At 39.5% G+C, this 27,403-nt stretch overlaps 1 protein-coding gene across 1 annotated transcript in view; it reads right to left on the minus strand.

Moving 5' to 3' along the window:
• atad2b (ATPase family AAA domain containing 2B) overlaps nt 1-27,403 on the minus strand; it is a 115,105-nt gene that overhangs the window by 39,396 nt on the left and 48,306 nt on the right. The gene's annotated exons all lie outside the window — the stretch shown is intronic.

Below are 27,403 nucleotides of genomic sequence, written 5' to 3' on the forward strand. Positions count from 1 at the left end.
AACCTGCCAGGCGGCTTGGATATTTCTGAATGCTGGCATCCCATCAATAATGCTTCTCTTTTAGTGTGTGTGTGAACATGCCTTTTTCTCATCTAGTCAGAATGCTCCATTTTGACCACCTTTTTTTTGGTAGCTGGAGGAGGCCGAATTTGGAAAATGCAAAAAAAAATCAAACAGCAAAATTTGAAAGACACCCTCCTCCTGCATCTCCGTCCTTAGCTGCTCCCGCCAGAGGACCACGGGCATATGCACACACTTCATACTGTAACCCAGTTTTCCAGCACAGTCATTTATTAATCTTATTCCATCGTAGTTGAATGCAGCTCCTGTGCTCAGACCACAAATAATAATAATAATAATAACAATAAATAAATAATTCTTCTTATTATTACTTTTATATATAAAGCACTTTTTAAAAGAAAGTTAGAAAGTGCTTTACATGGTTGGTCCCTGATTTAAAATTATGCAGCATTTAAGTAAATAAATCAGGTAATTTCAAGAAATACAAAGAAACCGCAACCCCAACAAAAAAAAATAAATGCCATCAATGAAACAGATAAGCAAAATTAGAAACTAACTGCCTACAAATGAGACAAGAATTAGCTAGCCAGCAACCCCCGGGTCCCCTCAGCGTGCTCCCCACCACTGTGGACTGCTTCTCCCGGGAGCAGAGCAGCTCTGGAGACTGAGTGTCAGTCGGCGGTTTTAAACGCTCGAATTTGGCCAGTGCAAACCCCCCAGAGGCGGGTCTAATCTGTGTCACAGCAGCAACAGAAAGTTTGCTGATTCTGCAGGGAGTCGGGGTTGTGGGTTTGTGCTGGCTGGATTCTGGTTGCTGTCACTGCTAACTGGGGGCCCGTCTCTACAGGCCTCCTGGTGAGGTGGTGCGTAGCAGGAGCGAGGCGGAGGACATTCAAGGCTCTAGCTAACGTTAGCTACATAAACAGGAACTTGAAGATGCAGCTATGAGCCTTTAGCTTCAGGTAGCAAAAGCCCAAATTTATTAGCAACTAGGGCTGCAGCAGTTTTAATGTACATCCGTGGTATAAAAATTGGCAGTTATCATATTATCTACATTTGCTCATCTACAGTATTAAAAAATTAGGACTGTCGATTAATTATATATTATTGCTAATTAATCCTAGAGTTTCTGTAGGTAATCACCACTAATCACATTTTTTAATCACCTTTTCAATTCCATTATTTTGCACTGCAAAATGGTCCATAGTCCATATTGACAAGGTAAAGCAATTTTTACCAGATTATCTTGATTAGGAATCAAATAGCACCAAATATATATATATATATATATATATATATGGGACTAACATAAAATGGGCGTGTCTGTAAAGTGGAGACTCATGGGTACCAATAGAGCCCATTTCCATCACCAAAATTAAGCCTAAATTTGGGAGCATTATATAGCCTCCTTCCTGAGGAGCTAGCGCGACAGGACACTGGATTCCCCAGGTCTTTGAGTTTCATATGATACCGTTATCATCGCTTCTGCTTAAAAACTCAGCCCGGTAGAGCCTCTTAAAAACAGGAATGTCAGTCAGCAATGGACATGATATTTAAAAAAATGAACATCCTAATTACGGACCTTAATAACATCCCGATTGACGTGTTAACGCTGATGGCCCCCGGCAGATAAAAAGTTTAATTTTTTTAACTAAAAAAAGTAATACTAATTGTAGCTGATGATAAGAGTTATTCTGTAATACCTTGCTCCTGTGACACCACTGCATTTTCTAAGATGGTTACAATACTGTTAAATTTCTCTCCATCTTGTAAACACTTCACCAATAACGAAAAATGTTTGACTGTATTTATTCTCAGGCTCTCTTTTAGACTCTTTTCAAAAGTATGTCTTCCTCTTTTGTGTTGTTTTGCAGTGTTTGCCAATGCTGGAATAAAAACTCTTTCTATAGGCTCTCACCATCTGAAGGGACACACATCCACATTTGAAGGACAGCCAATGGGAACACCATCTCTTTGAAAAGACCTGTGATTGGCCAAAGTCTCCTATAATTGCGTCGATTTTCTAAAGCCTGACAACATCCACAGAAATCTAGCTTTCTCGGAGACCACTTGAATTAAAATATGCTCAATGTTTATTATTGGATTTTTGCACAATAAAACTGCCAACCCCAAATGTAACCTTCAGAATTTAGATTTCATTTAGAGCCGTCTCTTTGCAATGTCCAACGATTAGTCATTGCTTGGCTCTTTTCAAATTAAGTACAGAAAATACTGCTTTTTTTGGCTCCTTACATCTATGTTTTTAAATATATTACATCTTCCATCAAACACAGCAAAGGCAAACTTCAGCATGGTTTCCTTGAAAAGAACGTAATAAAAAAGAAGCATAGTGGCTAATTTTCTGCTGACCCCTCATTTCCCTTTTAACCCTCTCTGGATACGTACTCTCCGCAGTCTTTTTTAACACACACAAACCAAAACAAACAATCCACAACCCAGTGAAAGAGGTCTAGATGAGGTCAGCTATCACCATCAGAGCTCTGAAGCATGCTCCTTAGGGAGGAAAAGGTGAGACAGAATGGCAGCAAATGACTCGTCATAGTCGCCTCTTAAATAATGCATGAAACAGCAACGAGGAGCCGACAACAGAGGAGAGAGATGCTGATGGGGGGAGAGAGGGAGGAAAGGAAAAGAGGACCGGAGCACTTTGTAATAATTAAAAGTGCCAAAGCCATACAAGATTCAGAAAGTGGTACAAATATTTATAAGCTGACATCACACGTACATTCAGAACAGTGTGTTTGTGCACGCACACGCTGACAAATGCAGCTTTTGAGTGGAAAAAAGCCCCGGGAGACAAGTTCCCCGAACTGCAGGACCAGCAAGTATTAAATAAATGAATCAGTCCATTGACGCTGACGGACAATTCAGCCGCAGACTCTGCCAATGCTTTTGGGTGGAATTGTGAATCAGTGATTCACAGATGTCTTTATTTAATAATTCCTAGTATTAAGTAATTGGATCAAAACTCGGCAACAAAAAGTCACATGTAGTTAGTGTTGGGCGGTATGACGTAATTCCATGCGACAGAGGATGTGTGTGAGCACCGTTTCTACCACAGGAGCTATTCGAGGCAGGCTGTGCCACAAATCCGGGCTGCATCCTCTCAAGAGATAATGAAATCCAGCTGCCTCGCGAGGTGACGTGATTTGTACGGACATGAAGGAGGCGAAGGAAGTTGTTTGTGTTGTTTGGCGTATATAGAAAAGAGTTTAATTGTATTTTCTACTGCCTTTTTTCATGTGGAACTACGCAATGTTTTGTTTGGTAATATAAAAATAGATATTGATTGAGTAAACATGGATGATGCACAAAGATTAAGATTTGTTATTCATGTTTAAAGCATCTACATAAGCTCGTTATCTGGAGAAAGCAAGGGAGATTAAAAATTTATTTATCAAGATAAACTGTAGATTTGTAAAATTTATACATTTTTCCCCATTTTTTGACAAAAATATTGGTCATGTATTTTTTTGTAACTTAATTTATTTCATGTACATACTTTTTCTTTTTTGCTGTAAAACCGGAGGATGATACATGCTTTGAATTGTGATGGTGTGTTTAATCCCATGTGGAGTTCATAAAAAACAACTGGTAAATGGACCTGCAGGGTTCCCGCACATTTGCATGGACAAAATTTCATGACTTTTTCATGACTTTCCAAGAACCTATAATCATAATTTAAAATAAAAAAATAACACAATCCTACCCTACTTGCCGCACAGTTTTCAAACATGCTGACGTTTTGATGATGGTTATGTGTGCAACCCACCACTGGGAGATTTAAAAATAGCTATTAGTTAGCAGTTAACTCAAAAATATCACCAAATTGGGAATACCATGAGATTTGGGAGCTCCTTACACTCGGAGCAGAGGACGAGATCAGCTGCCAAATAACAGGGACAGTAAAGGACTGTTTTGGCCACATTATGTCACTGTTGTTATTTAGATTTAGTTGTTATGTATCACACTAGAGACCAAAGCTGTTGTGTTCGACGCCACGCTTCTTTTACTTCTGTGATGCTGGCATGCTGTCTAAAAATCACACACTGGAGCAGCTTGATGACACCATTGTTTAGTTCTGTGTAAAAAAGAGAAAAGAGTCTAAATAAAGGGAATTTATAGCAGCTCAATCTCTGTATAAAAAGGACCACAGACTACTGCAGCAGGCCGAGCATGTATCCACATTTTTCAGAGGGACTGGTCTGAAGACTCAGCTCGTCTGCCCAAATCAGTCCAAATTCACACTGACACAGTCCTCTCCTAACCTGGACAGATGCTCTGTTGTTTACTAACCTACTTACTTCCTTATTGTCGAGTGTGTGTGTGTGTGTGTGTCTGTGTGTGTGTGGGGTCGGTGGAGTGTGTTTCCATGGCAATGCCTGCCTCCAGAAAATGCTTGCTCTCTAATTAGCCTCTATGAATTCACATTTAGGACACTGGGAAATGTATTACAACATTTTGGGACCAAAGGAAAACAAGTGCCAGTAAAAATATGTGAATGTACAAACGGGTAGCCTTTCTGTGAGCCGTGACCACATGGGGAGTTGTGTGCGTATTGGCAGCAGTAGAGTCCGACTGATTTAAGATTCACATCAGTCACAGTATGAGGAGCTATAGATCTCAGCGCAGACTTGAAGTGAAGGCAGAGTTAGAGCAAGAAATTGAAAAATATTACACTTTCAAATTTGAGTGAGAAAAAACAGGGGACAGCATGTGAGATATGAGTTACTCTGACAGAATATGAATGCAATATTAAACTCGTTTGGAGGTTATGGTGGATTAAAACTATTACTGACACTAATGGGAAATATATCCGATTACATCATTGCTGTTTAGTAGTTAACCCTTTGAAAAATGGGCCGACATTGACGTCTTTCACAAGCTATCTGATCCCTTGAAACCCAAGCAAAGTGGCCTGATTTCTTATTTAAACATGGAGGAAAAAGGCAATTACCAACTTGGCTAGAAATTGCAAGAAATTAGTAAAAGGTGACAAGAAAATTTACTAAAAACTATTTTTAGAAGAAAACAAATAATTATTTTAAAAATTATCAAAACAATTGAGTAACATGTCTACAAAACTGTATTTATAATTACGTTACAAAAAATATACATATATTATATATTTCTATTTAGGTATTGTCGGCACCTTAGATTATTAGAAAATTTATCAAAAATATTGCGAAAAATGTCCAGAAAACTATACTCATAATTATATATTTAAAATTATGTTACAAAAAATATCTAATTAAACATAAAAAATACAAATATATTTTGGTATTTTCAGCACTTTAGAAAATATATCAAAATGTAAATAAAAAAAATACACATGTACTTTTGTATTGTCAAGCACCTTTTTTCAGGTCATTTTCATTGTGGTTTTTTTTTTTTTTTTGACAGTTTATGGGCCAAGTTGCTTGCTGCTTTCTCCCCATGTTTTTGAAAGAAATCAAATGAATTTGCTCAGGTTTCAAAGGGTTATTAATTACTTATAATTATGTAAAATAGTAACAAAAAAATGCAGTCGAGGAAAATTATTCTTAAACACAGTGCCTCCAACAATTAAGAAATCGCTCTGTAAAAAAAATCAAAGATTATTGTGGTGCAATTTAAAAATTAAAGGAAAATAAAACTAAATAAATGTCTGGAGAAACATAACATCCATACAGGTGCACTGCATGCAACAAAGAAGTAATTACCATCCTATCAATCTCTGTGATGTACAGTATATAAATTGCTGAGGAGGCCCTGGTCTCAAACTAATTAAACACTTATGGAAGAATTGCTGATCTGCTGCCCTCCCAAGTCACTGTAACTGATGGGCTCTGTGCGTGCTCCTGCACACATATAGCACATAAGAGAGCATGCACAGGCAGACTCTTGCATGCAGACCCAATGTGTGCATGGTCACAGGCAGCACACGGCCTCCAGCTCCGCCTGCACTCCTGGTTCATTGGAATCGACTGCAGTTGGGCCTCAATCTTGTAACATTAATGAAGTATTGATCCGCCCGCGCTCTCATCACCTGCGACTGACGGGGAGGAGCTTAGAGTTACGAGTCGAGTTACAATCTTAAAACAAACAAACTCACTCACTTTTTATGATTTTACACGGAGACTTGCTTTCTTAATGCTTGCAGCAGATTTTAAAGACTGATATTGTTTTCATTCTACAAGTCTGCAGATAATAAAAATGAGGTAAAACTTTGTTGGCAAACTTTCTGTTAAGTTATGCATAGGTGTGCTTCCAGACACTTTAATAGTTTTCTGTCAGCAACTCTTTTCTAACTCAAGTAAGTATATTACCAATATAAAAAATCCCCTTGCATAAACAACTCTGTCACAACTCTGTTGTAGAAAGACGCAAAATACTTTTGAAAGTGTTGATATATTACCAGAGAAAACAGAGAAAAGGGACATTTTTGCTCAAGAGGTAGAAAATGTACAACTACCAGAATGCTACGTGCCTGACAAAATGTGTAATGGTCCGTGTGAAACGATGGCGGCCAGCCAGATCTCGTAATTATTATAATTTGTAAATAAATTGTTACATTCATGCTGTTAAGTGCAAAAAAACGCATGCACCATTAAAACCCATTCAAACTGTTATCTTTGATCTCACAGCCATCAAAGCATAAAAACATGAATTGTATTATTATTATTTCTGGGCTTTTGCCTTGGAATTTGTTATTTTGACTATTTTCTACCTGATGACGTCATTTTTCCATATCTGGCATAACATGCTATTTCCACTAGGTGAACTGTCACAATCAATGTTGCTGCTAATTATCGACATATTCCAGGCTGTGATTAAAAAACAAAATATACTTTGCATGTAGTTTATTGTGTTTTCCCATCTAAAAACATAGTGGCATCATGACAAAAACCTGGCATTTGAAGGGTTACAATTCTGAATTAAATGAATATGTGATGTTCATGATTGGTTCTGATGTTGGTTAAAAAAAACAAACTTAATAAAGCTGGAAAATCATATTAATGTAGAATATTTTAATAGCCTGATTTTATAATGTGAGTATTTGACACTGCACAAAAAATAATAATGTATCAAAATCATTTACATATTCACACATTTACAATCCTTTTCACATATCCTAGGCTGTGATAATCGAAAAATTAGAATAATCTACTTAGCGTGTGGTATAATGAAAATAATTCCTTTTTTAGTTGAAAAATAACATTAATGTGTAATATTTTTTAAGTGATTTTAAATACTTTTGAAAAGCACGTATTGTGCGTAGAGTGATACAAGTGTGTGTAATATTAAGGGGGGCCCTAAGGGTTAAATCAAATCAAAACCAAAAACACGAGCTGGCATGTTTAACTAAATAAAAACAAAAAACAAAGGAAGAAATGAAGGCAGAAACAATCTAACTGTATTCATGGTGAATCTAAATTGTGACAGTGCTTTGGTTTTGCTGTTCTAAGCATAAGCAATAAAGGCTTATTCTTGAAAACTATATTTTTCTAACACTATCCCTCCGTGGGGATTTCAGCCATTTTTTCTTTCTATCTGAATCATTCCACTGAGCCGTAATTAACACAGCACAAAAGCTGTATATCCTCTGCCGCGACTGCTGAACAAATTCCAATTCAATGCTTCCTAATCACTTAAACTAAATGAATAATTTAAATTTTGTCTTTAGAAAAATGCACGTGGAAAAAAAATAAAAACACAATAACCACTCTGGGGTGTTTTAAACAGAAATACAGGTCAGGAGAAAACTCTCTATGAATGCTTATATAACGTAAATGATGAGCATGTATAAATAATGATGTTCTTTATCGCTCTGTTGAGGTGTCAGAGATATTCTACATATAAATTTGGAAGCATAGGTGGAGATAAAATGAAGACTATTTCTCAGTCCGGCATCAGCTGAATTTCAAATGACCTCTTTTCAACCGAGGTAGTAAAGTGAACTATTAACTTTAACCGCAATAGTTTTACGACTCCACATTAAAAAAAAAAAGCAACACATCACACATTTTAAAGCTGTAACTATGGAGGAAGAAAGCATGTAAAGGGATGAAAAGCAAACAGGAGACAACATAAGAGAGTTGGAGAGGCTGTCATGGTGACACAGGGCCTCTGGGTCTCCGGGTCACATCAGGAGGAAAGCCGTTTGTCACCTGATGTGACGCTTCGCACTGACACTTAATGAAATGTCCAGATCAATAAATGATCCCATCCTTGCTTCTAGAAATGAAAGAGATCAGTCACTTCCCTCAATTGCTGTTTTGCCCTCCTTTTCCTATTTCCCTCCTTCACACACTCCCTCTCTCACATAATAATCTCCATAAACAGAACAGAGTTTGGCATTTTGGCAGTCGACATTTTGGAGTTTTTGGACCCAGAAGTGACCATATTTGGACGAGATGCTGGAGGACAGCTTGTCATTCAAAGCAGCTACTCCCTAAATTATGCATAACTTCATGTAAAATAATAAAATTTAGTGGACGCATATAAAAATTCACCTCCGTACGGTTGTCATGAGTGGAAAAATTAGCTATAGAGACCTAAATTTGCTTTCTAACAGGCTGTAAACATGTTTATTTCAGCTGTGAAGTTGGGTATTTTCACATGAGGGTCTATGGGGGTTGACTCGTTTTGGGAGCCAGCCTTAAGTGGCAGTTTTTTGGCACTTTTGAGTTGGCTTCATTCAGGTTGCTGCTTGGCCACACATCCCTGCTGGTTTGAAGGGACAGTCTAACATTTTTCACACGTTTTCATGGACAAAATTTTCAAATTTTTCCATGAATTTTCAAGGAACAATAATAATCAAAGTTGGTTTTTTTCTTGCCCTACTTGCCTGACATTTTTCAAACATAGAAGATTCAAACTCAAGATTTAAACATAATTTCAGCTAGCTGAGCTACAGAGAAGGAGAGGGGAACTCAGGGGGGAAATAACGAAATGTGTGTGATGGTAAACAAAACACTGTCACACACCGACGCATATTACGCTACGTCATGTCGACAGCTACAGAAAATTAATTTGCCATTACATGGCAGGTTATCCACAGGGGGATATTGCAAAAATCATTATCCAAAGCAAAATTACATAACTTTTCCAAACTTTTCAATGATTTTGACAAACTCCATGACTTTTCAACATCATAAATATGTGACTGTAGAAATTCTGTGACTTTTCGATTGTGGAAACTGTGATTTTGTTGTGGGAAACCTAACAGAAATTAGCACCCAGCCAAAATGCTGAGTAAAATGCACATGTGGCTGCTAGATTTACTTCATCACCAGCCAAAAAATATAATCTTAATGTATTAAGTGACCTTGACTTCCATTGCCAGCAGCGGATGAGTATGTTTTTTGGGGTTTTTTTTCTGGTGTACCACGCTCAATGTCACCGACAGGCCAAAAAAAGTTTATCAGTTTAAAAAAATAAACAAAAAAACATATGAAGGCCAATGAAAATCTAATAGTAGTTTCTTCTTTTTTTTACATCTGTCACTTCTTCAGTCTAAAATAAATCTGAATGACGTTCTAGCGCTGCCTGAGCGGAGAAAGATGGAAGAAGAGGAGAAAAATATGTAGTTTGGATTTTGGGGTGAACTGTCCCTTTAAGCCACAAATCTAAAGTCTTTGTGCGTACACTTGCAATGCAACTCTATCTCCAAGTCTTGTCATGTCACGCCGGAGTCAGCATTGATGTTTCATAATGGGGAGCCAAGTTAAAAGCATAAACAAAAACCCATTAACTTTAATGGATAGATGAACCCAATAATTTGCACATTCCATATCTACCACCCAGCTTTAAAATATGCCAACAAGTCAGCTTACAACAAACAAGATAAGTCTTTCCATACAAAAAACAGGTACAAAAATCTTGTTTTTAACTCATAATAATACACATCCATTTTCAGAGAGCTCTTTAATATGTCAGGCTGCTATATCGCTGTTTTCACACCTTTAGTTCGGTTTATTTGTTTCAGACCAAGGAGGGGAAAAATGATTCACTGTTGCATGTTTCGGATCTGGTTCTGTTTGTGGTCATGCAGACTTTTTACAAATGAACCAGAGGAGGAAACATGAGGTAATACCGACTGACAGGTAACTCGCTGATTGGACAGTTTCGGCGTTTGTCATCCTGAATCATCAGAGTATCACGAGGACCCACGAGGAATCAAATTCAGCTGACTGACAGAAGTTTATGCAGCACTTTGATGCCCACAGAGTGTTTATATTTATATTCTGTGGTGTAGCAAAGAGCTGATAGAGAAAAGATTAAACCGATTTTAACCTCTATTAGGTGGCTATTATTAGACTGCAAATCGATCAAGTTATCAGGGCCGCCGTAATTGCTTCATTTTTCTGCTCAAAAATTACAGAAGCCAAATCACAAAATCTTGTGAACTCTGCATATATAAACTGCATATATGTTCCACTACAGAACAACTGTAAACAGGCATCTTTCAGCAGCTGCTGGAGACTCCACAGAGACACACGCCTGCATAACCTGCTGCCAGGCTGTTAATCAGGTCGTTTTATGATGGCGTCTGAGCGAGCTCTGCAGTGAAACTGATGACAGAGAGGCCCGTTAAACGCTCCTGTCTTTATGTGGAACACAGGTTTGTTTTAATAAGCTTACATTATTTTAAAAACTGCGCCCGTCTGTTGCAGTGGTACTGGTCTTTATCAGGATCAATCATGAGATCATGGAGAGATTTCACAATCAGCAGATGGATTTATTACTGATTCAGCTGGAGAAATCCTGCCTATCATAAAATCATGCTGTTGATTCGTTTTCATCCACACCACAAATGACCCGCTCCAGAGTTCACTTGGAAGTTAACCGAGACCTCCGTTTTCAAGCAGACCAGAGTTCACTTGTTTGGTTCACACCAGAGTTCAAAGGAGCTTTCACCCCCCCCAAAACATACTACACCATCCAAAGAAACAAACCAGGGTTTGTTTAAAGTGGACCAAACAGCTGAGGTGTCAAAGCACCCTAAGGTGACTATGGGCTGGCTACATATTTGCTGCATATCACTATTTTTACAAAAAAAAAGAAAAAAAAAAAAAGAGGAAAGTCACAAGGTGGAGGAATTGAGGACATAATTCAATGTGAGCATCTATCTTTTTCTGTCCTCTTCTCTGCTGCTCAGTAAATGGCCAGTGAGATGACGGAGCCTGTGGTGCCCTCTCCTCAGAAGACAGATATGCCCTAATGCACCAGCAGCTCCGAGCACTGTTGAAGATGTCAGCCTACGCACACACGTACATACAAAGCAGGCTTTGAAAGCCTTCTGGGGGAAAGGTCTGTCGCCCACAGCAAAAACATGCATACAGACAAGCTGTACGGCAGGAGTGATGAGGTAAAGAGATGTGCACTGGTTGGCTCATTTGACTGACGTCTGAGTCATCACACCTCTTGTGGAGGGGAGCGCACACCTGGAGAGCGCCCTCCGAGGAGAATAGCAATGTCTCACGGCGAGCCAATGGTACGGCGCAGTGAATGGCTCAGGTCCAACCTACATCCTGGAAATACATCCTGATTCATCTACTACGCTCTACTACTGTCAATGAGCTTCCTACTCCCTCACCGGGAAAGGAGTGTCCGCCAACTGCTCTACAAGATCTTTAACGTATTGTTTACCTGGCTCGATTATGGTGGAACAAGCTTCTCATACGCATCAGGACGCAAGAAACTCGACAAATCTGCTGCTGCAGACTGAACACCCATCTGTTCACAATGAGCCTTCGGCCATAAAGTAACATTTAAAGGAGCTCTATACGACACCCAGAAAATATCGATGATCCAGAGTCTGAGCAGAGGCTGTTTGCACGTCTCTGATCATGGAGGGGGCTACACCCACGGCCTAAAATTGTGCAAATTGAAATTGCAAATATACTATAACACGCCAAATGGAAAAACGTCAATTTCATATCGATTTTTCCGATTTTGCAATATCACAAAAAAGTTTTTATGCTCGCATGAGATGGTATTTCAGGTGATTCAGAAAAAAAGCTTTATTTTGCAAAACTGCAATGGAAACACTTTTTCACTTTTATAGGTCACATGATGTACAGCAAAGAGTCACAGCAAGAGGTGCTATTACATCATATAACTCTTCAAAAGTTGAGCGGATCATCTGGAAGTTTTGAATCCACAAGACTATCACTTCCCGGAAATCCCTCATACGTGATCACTTCCACCTGTAAGGAGCTCGCCTTTCCATTATCGTTCCCAAAACACACCTACGTTGGCTTGGATTGGAAATAATGACGGCTAGTGTGGTAACTGCAATAGAAATAAAGCTGCTAATGTTTTGAACAACCATCATGCTTCTTAAAATATTATCGCCGGAGGAGAAGTGGCATGACATCACTAAATGGAAACACAGTCTTCTCACAACTGTGTTTTATCGACATCTTGAAAACACTGCTTAATTTTTGTGCAAATCTGTAATAAAAACCCGCCTAGTGTGTACACAGTTGTGGCAATTGGCGAGCCAGTGGGATACACACACAGAGCCTCATGCTCGACCGTTTATCACAACAAAGAACAGAGAACGCCGGATTAAAGAAGACATCCTTCGCTCTTAAAGACCCATCTCACCCTGCCCATCACCTGCTTGACCCCCTCCCCTCAGGAATGCGTTACAGAGCTATCAAGGCAAACAGACTCAAGAACCGTTTTTACCCCGAAGCCACTGAACATTGCTCTAAAACAAACAGTACTTCACTGAGAAGCACTTTAATTCCTGTGCAGTACTCTGTGCAATATAATGTATACGCAGAAACTGTGTATGTGTGTTTGAACTGCTGTGTGTGCATAGGTATGCATATATAACTCAACACTATTTATTTTTATTCATTTTATTATGCCCTTTTTATTCTATTTGCGCCTCATTCAGGCAGAATTTCGTTGAATTCATCTGTACAATAACAATAAAGATATTCTATTCTATTCTAAAACCCTCACAGAGGTCATGTGACTTTATTCTCTGCTAAGGACGCCATTATGCCTCGATGTCTTTACATAGCAAAAAGCTGTTTGCTGCTATATTAATGCTCTGAATGTCGTATACATCGGGAATGTCGAATCTATGCGAGTACAGATGCTCGGAGGTCCTAAATGGGATGGTATGAGTCAGATCGCTCCTGATGTAAAGTTACTGCTCTGTTCGCTCTCACTCGGCTGACCATCAGACAGCAGGCGTGCTCTGTGAAGGATAGCCGCTGTACTTTGTCAGAACACTTTCACTGGCTGGACTGATTAGATTAGATACCAATTAGATACCCTGCGAGTCTGTTAAGGGATTCCGGTCGTCACAGCTGTATAATAATAGGACTCGGCAGAAATGGGATATTAAATGAAACACTTTTTACGCAGGGATTCTTTGCTCTACACAGACAGCCAGCTGGATCAGTTTAAAGATTCACTGACTTACTATATAGTGGCAAATTGAATTAAATTTAGGTCTCTTTCAGTTACATGCATGAGGTCATGATGTCTTTACAATTTACCACTAAGGACAGGGAGTCATTATTTTCTCAAAATAACATTTTTGTTCCTTCATGTCCCAAATTTAAACACTCTGCCCTGATGTTCTCCAGTTATAACGCTAAAATAAACGTCCGCTGTCTTACAAGCTGCGCTCCGTCCACTGGAAAGTCCTCTAATCGTTTATCTTTCTTTTTCAGGATCTTCGCTGCATCTTCAGAAGTTATATCGAGACAATGGGCTCCTGCTGTTATGAAAAGCATTAAGGAATAATGCCGTGTTGTGATTGCAGATCACTGCTGCATACGAGATAGACCGCCGCACTCAGAATAATGAGTTTCTGAACAGAAGTAAAGTTTGCTCTCTGCAGTGATTTTCTTCAATACATCATACGTCATTATCTAACAAAAACTGAAAACATGAAAATGTAACAGCTTGTTTTCTTCTCCTTGAAAGAAAAATTGCACAGGGTTTGGTTGCATGATGGGCTAATGGCAGTTTTCTCAGACAGTGTCTAGACTCAGGCTAATCCAGGCTCAAACCGCCCTGTGGTGAAGTTGGTGTCGGACTTTGAGATGTCGGGAGGTTACTATTGATTGCTCTCAACTCTTGCTTTGGCTGATTCAACAATTTTGCCTGCAGGCAGTAAACAAAACAGAGCCAGACGCCAAAATAAAACCCCGTATTAACATTTATGCTCAATAAAAATGATCTTATGGAGTATGTGAGTTGTCTGGGCGAAAATGAAGTGAGTCTGCTAGTTCAGGCAGGCAATTCAAACGGTGCCGTGCACTTGATCTGCTAATCTGTCAGCTGAGTTCTTGCATTGTCATTACCGAGTGAATGGTCTTTTAAGGTGTCAAACCGAGTTGCTGATTCTGAACTGCAATTTGCGCTGCTGGAGCTTCCTATGTATTCACACCCCACCGGCAGCTGTTACCATTTTCTCTCTTGCTCCTGTTTTGACTTTGTTCTGCAGCAAAAACTACCTGCTGAAGCAGATTAAATTTGGCTGCAGCTGAATTTCATCTTTAGATCTATAATTCATATTTCTTGTCAACTATGAACTTTTTTCTTTAAGTGGTCAGACAGGTTGGACAATTGTATCACGCTGTTAAATAGCTTTCTGCATTATTAATGATACAGTTTATACAAAGGATACATAGCATATATAGAGGTGATTCTGAATAAGTATTGATAACTATTAAAAGGAATATTAGAGCAAAGTAACCAAAAGAAAATGTTTGCATTGTACATTGCAGCAAACCATTGATATGTTACATTTGTACATTTCATACGCTTCAAATCATGTTTTTAAAGTGACGTAGCTCTGATTTCGTGTATGATATGACTTGTCATCCTGAAGTGGAGTTGAGCTGCAGACCAACAAACAACCAAACTGGTTGATTTTAAGGGATTGGTGGCATTTTCCAGCCCTGATTGTGCCACCCAAACTGGTGTTTTTTAGTGAGACACTGGTAGCATTAATAGCTGCGACTGTGCTAAAAACTTTGCTTTTTAACGAGACATTGCAGCATTTCCAGCTAAAATTGCACCACCAAAATCAGTTGTTCAGCAATACATCAGCAGCATTGCCACAAAAAGGGCTTGATATGTTGCAAATGTCCCTCTAAAAAACAACTATAGTGACACAAAACCCAGGTGTTTTTTCTGAGACACTGGCTCTTTTTCCAGCCGTGACTGTGACACCAAAAGATCCTGCCTTTGAAAAATGATCAAGTAAGAAATCATGTGAATGCCATCATGAATAATAATAATAATAATAACAAAAACAACATATAGTTGTCATTAAAGAATACTTCTATTAAATAATAATAATGGTTATTATTATTATTATTATCTTCCACTGTCTGCATGCAGGAATGTGATGAGGCTCCAGATGTGTGTTATATTAGAAATATATTCAAGTTAAATCAAGTTTTTCTATCATACATCAAAATGGCGATTAACCAAAAGTTTTTTCACACCAGCGGGTGATTTTTAGCAAGACATCTGCAGCATTCCCTGGTCTGATTGTGCCACCAAATCCGGATATTTTAAGCTAAAATGTGATCTTTTCCTAACCACAACCAAGTGTTTTTTGTGCCTTATGACCAAATGTTAACCGCAGCTCTGCTGAGAAGTCCAAAGAAGCTTTAACATCGCCTACATAACAATGTGCAAATGTTACATATCTGTGGTTTGAAGAAACATACAATAACAACATTTATTGTGGCGATTTAGTTCAATATTAAGATGAACAATTATGTGATTATCTGAGCTCACATTCCTGTGTGTGAACACTCTTTCCTTTCAAGTTGTGGTTGTACTTTTGAGAGGTTTTCTGAGGCAAGGAAGGGACATTTATATATCCAGCCTTCCCACGCTTATCTTACAATCACATTTCAAAACTTTTTCATAACTTTAAACCAATTTTCTATGACTATAATAGTCTAGTGTAATAAAGATAAGAGATTTGGGAATAAAATCTTTCCGATCATGCAAAGCCTGAATGTAATTAGGATCTCCAAAGTGCATTAACTAAAAGCAAAATGTTAACAATAGCCTTCAGTAATTTGGACCATACATAATATGCTACATTTGCAAAGCAACAGTGAATACCGCCTGGAAGGTTTAAGATGTGATACAATAGCTCTGCAATAAATCTTAGGTGTAAATGTTGGATTTTTTTTCAAAACCAACAAAATTACAGGAATCAATAATTTGTGATTCTGTACTTTGTGGTGGGACTGGATTCGGTGGATTTCCCTAAATGGTGAGATGCTTAACAATGCTTTGATTTGAGAGTGAAGCTTTTTTCTGAAAAGTCATTGAAAAGGTCTGTGACAGAAAAAGAGAGCAATTCACAGCCACTTATCCCTGACACGAACCCCAAAATGGCACGACGGTGCCGCACCAACAAAAGAGCCCAAATGGCTCACAAAACAGTTAAAAGCTCTTACTGAAATGTGTCATGCTAACGCTGCATGAAATGACGAGCCGCGGATAAGATGGTTTGATATTTAACAAAGAACCCATCGCAGGTCGGACTTCACACCGGAGAGCTGATGAGTTACATAACTGCCCTCGACCTTTCCTGACATGTCATAATGAGCAGTTAGCAGGGAAAGAGCAGTTTCACTGAGAGAACATGCATCTCATCTCTCCGGGTTTTAATGGAGACGTAGTGATTAGCCTGGATAAGTGCAATTCTAAGAGTAATTTGATGTAATTAAAAAGCCAGTCGATGCACACTCCTATTCTTATGGTGGTCTAATGTGACTCATGTCGCTTAATGTGGCCATCTATTCTCCAGAGTCCCCGGAGATGCGAGCATGGATGGTTGAGTTTGTGTTTAGGCGAGTTAATCTCCAACACAGAACACGCAGACATTAGCGTATCTATTATTCTGGGAAATGCAGCAGTAGCAATAATAACCAACAAAAACAAAGGACCAAAACTACTCAAATGTAGATTTCCACCAAATACGTACAAAGAAAACATCAAGAATTAGGGTGATAGGGGATCTCATATCCCCTTTAGTTGCAGAACTTGCGGGGAAGGTCATCAACACACATTTATACCAATGAATTTTCAGAACTTTTCAACAACTTTTCCTTAATATTTTACCATCTTACAAATTGCATTATATAATTTTACATTTAAAATTATGTTACAGGTTAACAAATGTTATCAAATGAATGCATCCATTTTTTCAGCACTTTTTCTAGGCCATTTACTTTTTTAAATTTAATTTTTTTGCTTATTTTCAGGTCATTTTCTTTTAATTTTTGTTTTTTTCTCTTCTTTTTTTAAAAACTATTTTTGCTCATCTTTGGGCCATGTCTTGTCATGTTGCTTGTTGCCTTCACCCCATGATTCTGAAGGAAATCAAACCAATTCGCTCAGGTTTCAAAGGGTTAAACATGCACCTTCCCGACATGCATATGCATTCCCACCACCAACTAACTGCATATGCCAGATTCATTTCTTGATTAACAAACGTTTGTTTCCCACACAAGCTAACATTAACCATCGGTCAGCAGTAACGGATACTTGTGACATTTTAAAGCCAAATACAAATAATTTGGGATTTTGATGAATAAAACAGGGTATATTCAAAACTTTTCCAAAACATTCTGTTAATTCCAAACAATTTTCAGGCCCAGAAAGAGTTTTTCCATCCTTTTTTTTCTCCACTGGCCAAAAAAAAAAAATCCACTGTCTACCTAAAACTACGAACATCAACGTCAATTAGAAATCTTTTATTGTGAAAATTTGATTCATGGACATTTTATTTTTGTTAAGCTTCACTCGGTGCAAGAAAAGCAATGTAAAATCTGTGAAATCATCACAATGTAAAGTCTATGAGCCAAGTGGGAATCTGCAAGTAAACACAGAGGCTTGAAGCTTTTTTTTGGCGTAATTCACCGGGCGAGCAATTCCACTAGACTGAACAGGCGCCAAATTGGAGACCACCATCAGTAATTGAAACTTCAGAGCATCACTGCATTCAAATGCAGACAAAATATCCAAAGTGGCCCGTTAGAAAAAGGTGGATCCTAATGAGAAACAGATACCAGCTCACTTTACATCAAGCTGAGTTTGAGTAGCGCATAAAGTCCAAAAGATAATTTGCATCTCAAAAACAGATCTATAAGTCATTCCGACTAATCAAGCTCTAACGCATCATGTTTGTGCAATTGTTCCAGTCAATTACAATTTACCAGAACCAAGCAGAGTAAGGGAATACACCCCATTAAGCGGCTTGGCGTTGACTAGCTTCTGATGTTTACTGAAATTGACTAATCGACTGCACTGTGGTAAAAACAATGAGAGTAAAAAGCCCAGGAGGCCTCGTATAATTTTCTTTCTGTAGTACAACCTAAATGCTGAGATGTTGGGCTGCTCTTTAATGTCGGAGAGAAACAGAGAGGCCCTTTATCATACAAAAGCACAGCCCTAGATCCACTTAATTGGAATGACGGGCCGGCCGATCCTTGGTGAAAATCTGAACCTGTCTACCACCCGTGGAATGTAATTTGTGATGGACAGATATTCCTAGAAACAAAACACAATCTCAAAACAATTAATGTGTCATTTGAGGCCCAGCCATCTGATTTAGTGGTCAATCAGAAGAAGTTTTGGCTTTTCGACACTGTCGAAGCCGCTCGTTCGCTCGCTCTCCGCTCCCCTCCCATCACCTCTCTAACATCCTCAGGCAGCACAGCTTGCAGTTACTGGGCGTGCACGGAGGCAATGAGCAGCAACGCTCAATCATCCCAGTGAAACTCTCCGGGCTCATTCCTTTCAGGCAGAGTGTGAGCTGTTTACCATAATATATATATGGTTATCTTCGTCGCACAGTCATAAAAAACAGGCATTAAAATCCTGTGAAGAGGATCACAACCCGACCTCGTCGATTGTGTGCACTTATTAAGCGGCGACAACTACACACGGGGACACGCCGGGAGTGGCACAGACACAGAGTGAATCTTCAGAGACACTAACACTGATGTCAGCTCATCTGCACCCCAAAACAATAAATGGAAGCACGAGGCATCATGGATGATTTTACATTCATTTCACGCTTGGTGCCACAATGATCCAAGAGGCATCTGTGCCCACAAAATGGCAGCTTAAGCTCGGCGCTTATTCGCTCTGGGCTTTTGCACGCTTTGCATGGATTTTTATCAGTGAGCACCACTGGGTGTCGGAGTGTGCAACTCAAGATTGTTTCCGCCTGGTCGCCGAGAGGTAGCTCAGGGAGACTCAGTGTCCACTTCCAACAACTACTAATAACACAGTTTCAGGCAAGACACTTTGTTTTCTGCTGCTGACCACGAGGACACTCTAATTTGATCCCTTAGGAAGCGGAGGAAATATTACAGAACAAGATGCCATTTATCACCTGTGGTCTGTGCGAGGGTGCAACATGTGAGTGCGTTTACATAGATATGAATAACCTGTTTATGAGGCTTATCCCATTTATGATCATCTTTGGGATACAAGAGCACTGAGAAATTGGGTTATACGCATTCTCTGTAAACATGATAAATACTAGTAACCCACTTACAGATTACTGCAGTCTATCTGTGCAGACGCCGGAGATGTTTACAAAAACAAACCGACAATGGGAGATCAAAGCGACAGGAAATATTAAACACTACACTCTTCATTTACTGATAATTTACAACTCATCTGCGATCGCCAACAGCTGTCTGCTCTGAAGGCGTCCACCGCCACTCTCTCCACCACACACGATGTCAGCTATGATGTAAACGTGACTCCTGAGAGAACTTTTACAGCACTGTTTTTCACACAGGTGCCAGTCTGACAATAGGCGAGTTTCCATTACAGATTTGGAAAAAAATTAAACAATATTTTCAAAAACACAGTTGTGAGATGACTGCGTTTCCATTGAGTGACGTTGTGCGACTTCTTCTCTGGAAATAACACTCCAGTAACCATGGCGATGGATGTCCAAAACATCAGCAGCTTTATTTCTATTGCAGCCGCCACACTAGACGTCATTATTTCAAATCAAAGGCGACGCAGGCATGTTATGGAGCGATAATGGAAAGGCGAGCCCATTATAAGTGGGAGCGGCCACCTATGAGGGATTTCTGGAAATGATAGTCCACGCTTTCACAGAGGAATTGTGGATCGAAAACTTGCGGATGATCTGCTCAACTTTCTCAGAGTTATGTGATGCAGTAACAGCTCTTGTAGCTCCTGCTGCATCATGAGGGAGCCAGTTCCTACTGACAAGCCCACAGCCATAGCATCACGTGCCATTTGTCTTCACACATTTATTGCATTACTGTTATTGTATTTTTAGGATATCAGAGTAAATGTGAATGCTTTTGAAGTTTTAGATTAGAGTTAAGTTGCAGGATGAGATTTATATTTGTAAACTTGTATGTCTTTTAATGTCTGGGCCCCTGTTTACAAGCTTTGAAAAGCTTATCAGGGTGTCCCATTTCACACTGCTAATTTCACTTAAATACTGTTCCGTATACACGGAACAGTATTTAAGAGTACTCCACATATTCAAGACGCTCATATACATGGTGTTCACATGCTCATGAACATAAACAAAATACTGAAAAAACCTGATCATAAACGAGTCATTCGTGTCCATGTAAACCCATTCTATGGTAACTGATACAATTACGTCTCTAATTTTAATACGAGCCTCTTTGAGTGCAAAGTCATACATACACCAACTTTCAAGTGTTTTGATGAAAATCCTGTTTTGCATTCTCTAAATCAATTTGCCAAACATGAAAAGGATCAACTGCAGGACAGAATTTCATTATCACATTTTCTTTTCCAATTTTCGGCTTTGGAACAAAAATGTGAGATGAAGGAGTAAAACAAGTGGAGAAATCTTCACAGGGGGATTTGGTGACACGAGGGTGTTTATAGATCACTTGGACTGAAAGAGTAGCTTGTACAGTCACCACGTACCGGCCAACTGTGTGCCCACATTTCACTTAACTCTCAATCGACTGAAATGAGTCAAATGCAACACTCGTATTGAAGAGCTTTAGAGAAGTGAGAGTGACAACAACTGGTTTGTTTACTCAGCAGCAGCAGCAGCAGCAGCAGCTGAAACCCATCATTTATTTCTTTTTTAGATTTTCAACGTTGTAAAACGTTGCCGTTTCATCTTCAAAACTGTATAATATGTAAGACCGACTTGTAATGTACATAATATGTGCAGTAATAATTCAGCTGAGCATTACTCTTCTTACTTAATTCCTACTTATCCTTATCTGGAACACATTTACCACACTTGCACGATGCACATATTTGTACATCTTTCTTACACAACATATTTATTATTTTTATATCCATATATATTTTGTTATGTATCATAGCATAATGCAAATTTTTCTTGCAAACTTCTTATTGCATTTCTCTATGCTTAGGTTCTTGAGGTTGAGTGATAGTGGAATTTTTAAGGCCAATTCAAAAACAATAGTTTGAAACAGGAAAAAGCGGATAACTCACACACGAGCACTGACAGCTGATCACAGTAGCTCAGCAACAAATCTTCACTTTGCTGAAGGAGTGTTAATAAACTCAGTAGAGTCAACAGCACAAACACGGCTCGGTAGTCTACGATTTTTGTTGTTGTTGTCCTCCTACTCCCACATAACTATGTCTGTAACATAACGTGCATGTCTCAGGTACGGCCGGCACTGCCAGTTTGCACGGCGACAGAAGGGGTGGCGTTTTCAATAACTACACTCTGGAACCTGGATTTAAAATTTTGCCGAAACACTTTTGTCGAGAGAACAAAAGGCCAAACTGCAACAAAAGTTAAGCGTTGCATCTGAACAGCATAAATGTCACAAATAGACACAAAGTCGAGTGACGTTATGTCTATATTTAGAGAAAATATATTTATGTCACATGGAAGTTTATCCATGGAAGATTACCATCACAATTTCGATAAACAACAAAATTTCCATAACTTTTCCAAAACTTTCAATGATTTTCACTAATTCCATGACTTTTTAAATTTAACTTAGTTAATTTAACAGTAACTGAAATGTTACTGTTAAATTTCATGACTTTTCCAGGTCTTCCATGACTGCTGGAACCTTGAATAAAGTATTTCTGATTCTGTAGCTGCTGCATGTAAAACAAGTACTTCAGATATATAATGGACATCAGTTGCATGCAAAACACACTGGCTTCAAGGTTAAACTTCCCCCTTCAGTCAGCGAAGTGGACGCTTGTAAACAGAAGAGGCAAAGATGAGAAAATCGAGTTAATAGAATTGTCTTCGACGGCGCTTTGTGTTCCCTAAACGGACAAAGCGTCCTCCTATTAACCTATTTCCCCGCGTACGTCACAGGCTGCGTGCCCGCTGTCCTTTTGTCCTGAGCACAAAAAAAAAAAAAAAATCCAGGCCATCCTTTCATGCAGTAACTACTTCAGCCCGAGGTGAAAGGAAGCGCCAGTGTTTATTATGACTTTAAATATCCCATCAAGGTCTTGTGATGGATCGACTGGCGACGGGGAGAGGAGCTGTCTGTTTACCGTGATGCGAGATGCGAGGCGGGGGACAGGCGAGACACAGCGGCGTTCCATCTACATGAATACAGCCTGGTGCCTGTTGCCTTGGGCGTGCTATTGAGTGACGCCGAGGACACATTATGCAGCGCATGCATCGTTTTTCTTTTCTCCCGCAAACAGTTCAACACTTGAATGAGGACGATCTTGTCAACCCGGCAGTGGAAAAACACTGGTGAACCATGCCAGAAGAAACAGAAAGGTTTTTTTAACCAAACTGGAAAAGCAGCGCAGCACACCACTTAAGACGTTTGAGAAAAGCAGGAGAATAATCTGACATTGATATTTGGCGGAGCAATCAATAGCACATGTTTGCTGCTTGGGAAAAAAACAGAGTGAAGAAGAAAAACGGAGGACTTAATTATGAATGAAAGGAAGGCACTCCATATGAACCAGATCCTTGTGGTGATGCACTACGAATGAACCCAGGGCTGTGGCCCAGGTAATGGGCCTTGGGTTTCCTGCTCCTCCTGGGAGGGAGTGACAGGCGAGAGGGGGAGGGGGGGGCAGCAAGGAAGGCTGCAAGAGAGAGAGAGAGAGAGAGAGCTGGGGGAGGGGGGGCCGAGAAACCATGACAGAGCTATCCATGTTGGCTAATGGAAACCGCATCCTTCCTCCAGTTTCCTTGTGCATTAACAGCAGCGAGGTCTCCGCTCTTCCTCCCCCTGATTGACCCCGGCAGCTGCCCCGGCTATCTCGAGTCTCAACAAGCGGACTTATCCGCGGCTGCTGCTTTTAACACCTGATTCAGAAATATCCTTCAAAAAGCTTTTCTCCACGCTTCCAAATAGTGCATCTCATCCGGCCACCACCACTCTCCGTTCTATCTGAATGTCACAGGCAATCCTCAGCTCCGGGGCGGACCGAGAGAGGGAGAGGTGGCCCAGATAAAAGCCCTATAGAAGAGAAGATACCAGAACAGCTCCTGATAGGCGTCCCCCTGCAGGTAATGATCTAGGATAACCTTCACGTGTCCTGACCTCTCGCAGAAGTCGAAGGGAAAAGCCGGCGACCCCGGCAGTGACCTGGCTGCGGCGGCCGCAATTTCACAAACAGTTTATTTCTTCCGAACTGGCACAGAGGACGCTTCTCCTCCGCTGCGCTTTCATTATGATGTTGTGTCACATCTCCAGACACGACAGACTCTGTGATCAATTAGCCTAATAGCTGCCTTGCTGAGGTGCTCCAGGTGAGAACATGCTGCCGATGTCACAAATTAATCACCTGAGTTAGCCTAATTAATTAAAGCCTCTGGTGGAGGCTGATAACGACTCTCCCAAGAGCTTCTAAATTGGTGGTCCGCATCTGTGACATTTGGCTTTGGAGATAAAAACTACAGCTAAAAGTGGCATATACGGCTGTGACTGCTGACTGAAAGAAAAACAGCTCTGCCCGGGTTTCAAAATCGTCAATTAGTTGATGAAAATGAGCTTGTGCTCTTTTTTTAACCTTGTTTTTATGTGTTTAACATCGCTTTGACGTGATAAATTAGACATTATATAGGCTTGATGCACAATAAATTAATCAATACTCAGAGACGCGAGCTCATTAGGTGTGATATAAAGTAATGAAAATAAGATATTAAGGCAGTAAATCAGGTATTTGTGATTCTTTTCAAGTTCAGTTTTTGTTGACAGAGATGTTGAATCAGCTCTGTGGCATTTTGGGCTGTCGTAATTGATTGTGTCGCACTGCACTGCATTAGACTGAACTGTGTATAATATGTATTGACTTATCAAAATTAATCTTTCAAAAACTACTGGATCATTTCTGATGTTGCAGTCTTCCATCGAAGCTGCATTACTTTACACCGCAGTGAATTATATTTGGAGTGATTTAATTAATTAAATATCACCTCCCTGGTATATAGCTGTTATTTTTTTTGTTGGGCTTAGCAGGACGAGATAAACTGCTGGAGCTGCAGACAAGAGTCTTACTGTATTAATGGTGGCCAACAGAGGCCCTCATCTCTCAAGAGGGCAGCGTCTCTCGGGGAGAGGGGCTGGTTTACCCACACAGCAGGTGTTCCATTAGGGACGCTCTCATGAGGGACAAGCGCCACCTTGTGTTGGACAGCTGTACTACAGACACAGAAATTAATCTAAACTTTGGCTGCAACAAGAACCACAATCATCATTAAAGCTTCAGTCGATAAATTCAGTTGCATCTTCGCCAAAAAGTAGAGCTGTGTCCTTCCACAGGGGCGTAATTTACACAGGGGGACACAGGGGACATGTCCCCTACAGATTTTCAGAGGGCGCTTTTTGTAGTCTCAAAACTCACTCTATATTAACCCTTTGAGACTTGGATGGACAGCAGTTGTCTCTACAGCTGCTTAGCCCTTTGAAACCGGAGCAAATTGGTTTGATTTCTTCTGAAAATCAAACGGAAGAATGTCAGTCAGCAAACTGACAAATAAAATCCCACAAATTACAAGAAATTAGTAAAAAGTGACAAGAAAATGTATTTTTTTCTAAAGGGGAAAACTAGAGAAGAAAATGTGGGGAAGTAGAGAGAGACAAAGCAAGACATGAGAGAAATAGAAATTATATGAAAAATGTTTTTTTTACACAATATTATCATACGCGTATTATTAAGATGACCTCAATATTTCAGTTTTTAAATATCACCGACACCTCTACCTTAAGGGCGGAAATGAGTGTAAATTTAAATAAAATCCAAGCAATAGGTGAAAAATTACATCTACTGAAGTAGGCACTTCCACCATGTTCATTGTAATTTTATGATCAATTTCACATTTATGCAGTGAGTCAGTAATTTCAGAGCTTTATACTGTATAAAATATTTTTGTTATAAATATTTATGACGGAGACGCATCAAACTATGAAAAATCAAGGTCGCGTGTTGTTGTACTTAAGGTAGAAGTATCAAATAAACTTCATAAACTTAAACTTCACAATAAACGTCCTTTTGTGGATTTGCAGCTGGACTTTGTACCCCAAACCTCAAATATTATCCCGACCCCCGGTCACACAAAAAAGGCATCAACTGTAATTTGCACAAGAAAAACAAAAGTTTGGTGAATCTTTTTTCCGAGGATATGTCACTACACTATTGTTGTCATACTACCGAAATTTATAAATTCAGTACAATACAAATAAAAATATCAATATTGACATTGACATTGAGGACATAAAATGTCAACTTAAAAATCAGAATCAGAAATACTTAATTGATCCTCAAAGAAAATTGTGGTTCGTTACAGTCACTGTGATGCCAGAATAGAGAATTATAGCAGGCAGGAAAAATACTAATATGCAAATATTTAAAACTTAAGTATGTATCATATGCTGAGAATGTAAGTGTTGCACTTATATGTGAATATTTATATTAATTTATTTATTTACATTATATTCATTAATGTTAAAAGATAAATATAACAAGGCTCTAACATGACAACACAGACTTTTCTCCTCTTTGTTAGTGGCAACAAACAGCAGAATGACTGAAGAAAACATGAACTATAAGAGAGAGAGAGAAAGCAAAGCTGGTACCAGTGTACTGACGCTGTGAAAAACGAGTACTGAAACAATTTCAAAATTTCAATATCAATATGTATCGATAAATTAATAATATGCCAACACAACAGTACAAATGCCAAATATCCTTCCTCCACATATTGTTCGTCTTATCTGGTTTCTGTACATCTCATGACGACTGTTGAGGGAGCCTCTTTCAGGCAGTATCGTTTAGAAGGAATTCTCCTGATTTCATGTAAAACCTGCTTACTTCTGACTCGTTCAGGTAACGGCCTCATTATTTTGCCCCCTGCCCTCACCTGGCCCTCCCTTCACCCTTCGGCACCTGCCGTTTACCACAGGTGGGCGTGTAATTGCTCTGTGGCGTGGTCATGTTCTGAGTGGTTAGGAGGGAGCATCCCTGCTAATGAGGCTACTCACTGTGATGCTTCCCCGCTGCTGAGAGATGTATCTGTGTGTGTGTGTGTGTGTGTGTGTGTGTGTGTGTGTGTGAGAGAGAGCAGGCAGGTGTGTGGCGCCACGTATACATCTGGTAAACTGTTGTAATACAACACAGCTGCTTGCTTCTACGTCACAGACAGAAAAAAAGGCAAAAACCAAAGTTTGAGATGTCCGAGTCAAACAGAACGGCGAGGATGTGTATTTCCTGACCTGGTAAGGGACACAGAGCTGCTGTCATTTAATGCCGGCCTGACAACAAACTAATTTTTAAGCAACTTCACAGACAAATTCCCAGTGTCGGAACAAAATCAGAGTCCTGTGCTCTCGTTCGAATGGTGTCATAAAACTCATAAAACTCAGCCCGAGCTGTCTTAAGTCTGAATTTTTCTGCTCTTGACGTTCAAATAGAATAAGATGTTTCATATAATTTTACATTTTTAGTCTAGGCTCATGCAAATACTGACGCTCAATGATGTGAACATCAACATCAACCAATAGCTGCGCTCTCTCTAGCACCAAACAGGAAGCAGCAAACCATGTAGACGGGGAACATCGAGGGGACGCTGTCGAGGTGCAAGAACTAGGAATGAACGACACTGGATTTTTTTGCAGATATCCGATATGCCGATAAGTGATTTGATATCAAAATATCCACCTTTTTCCCTACCTAACTTTAGTGATCATCAAGTCTTTTCTGTAATGGAATCATCATATTGTGTAAACTCTTATCATGATGGTCCACCAGCAGATGGAGACATGAAATATAATTGAATGTGTCACAATGTGAAAAAGTGACCTTGCAAAATCCAGTCTTTGCAAAATTGTACAGTTTGCGACTAAAACGA

The sequence above is a fragment of the Plectropomus leopardus genome, chromosome 16 (genome assembly GCF_026936395.1).
Source record: "Plectropomus leopardus strain MGB_pleo_1.0 chromosome 16, ASM2693639v1, whole genome shotgun sequence".
In the NCBI taxonomy this organism is placed as follows: Eukaryota; Metazoa; Chordata; class Actinopteri; order Perciformes; family Serranidae; genus Plectropomus; species Plectropomus leopardus.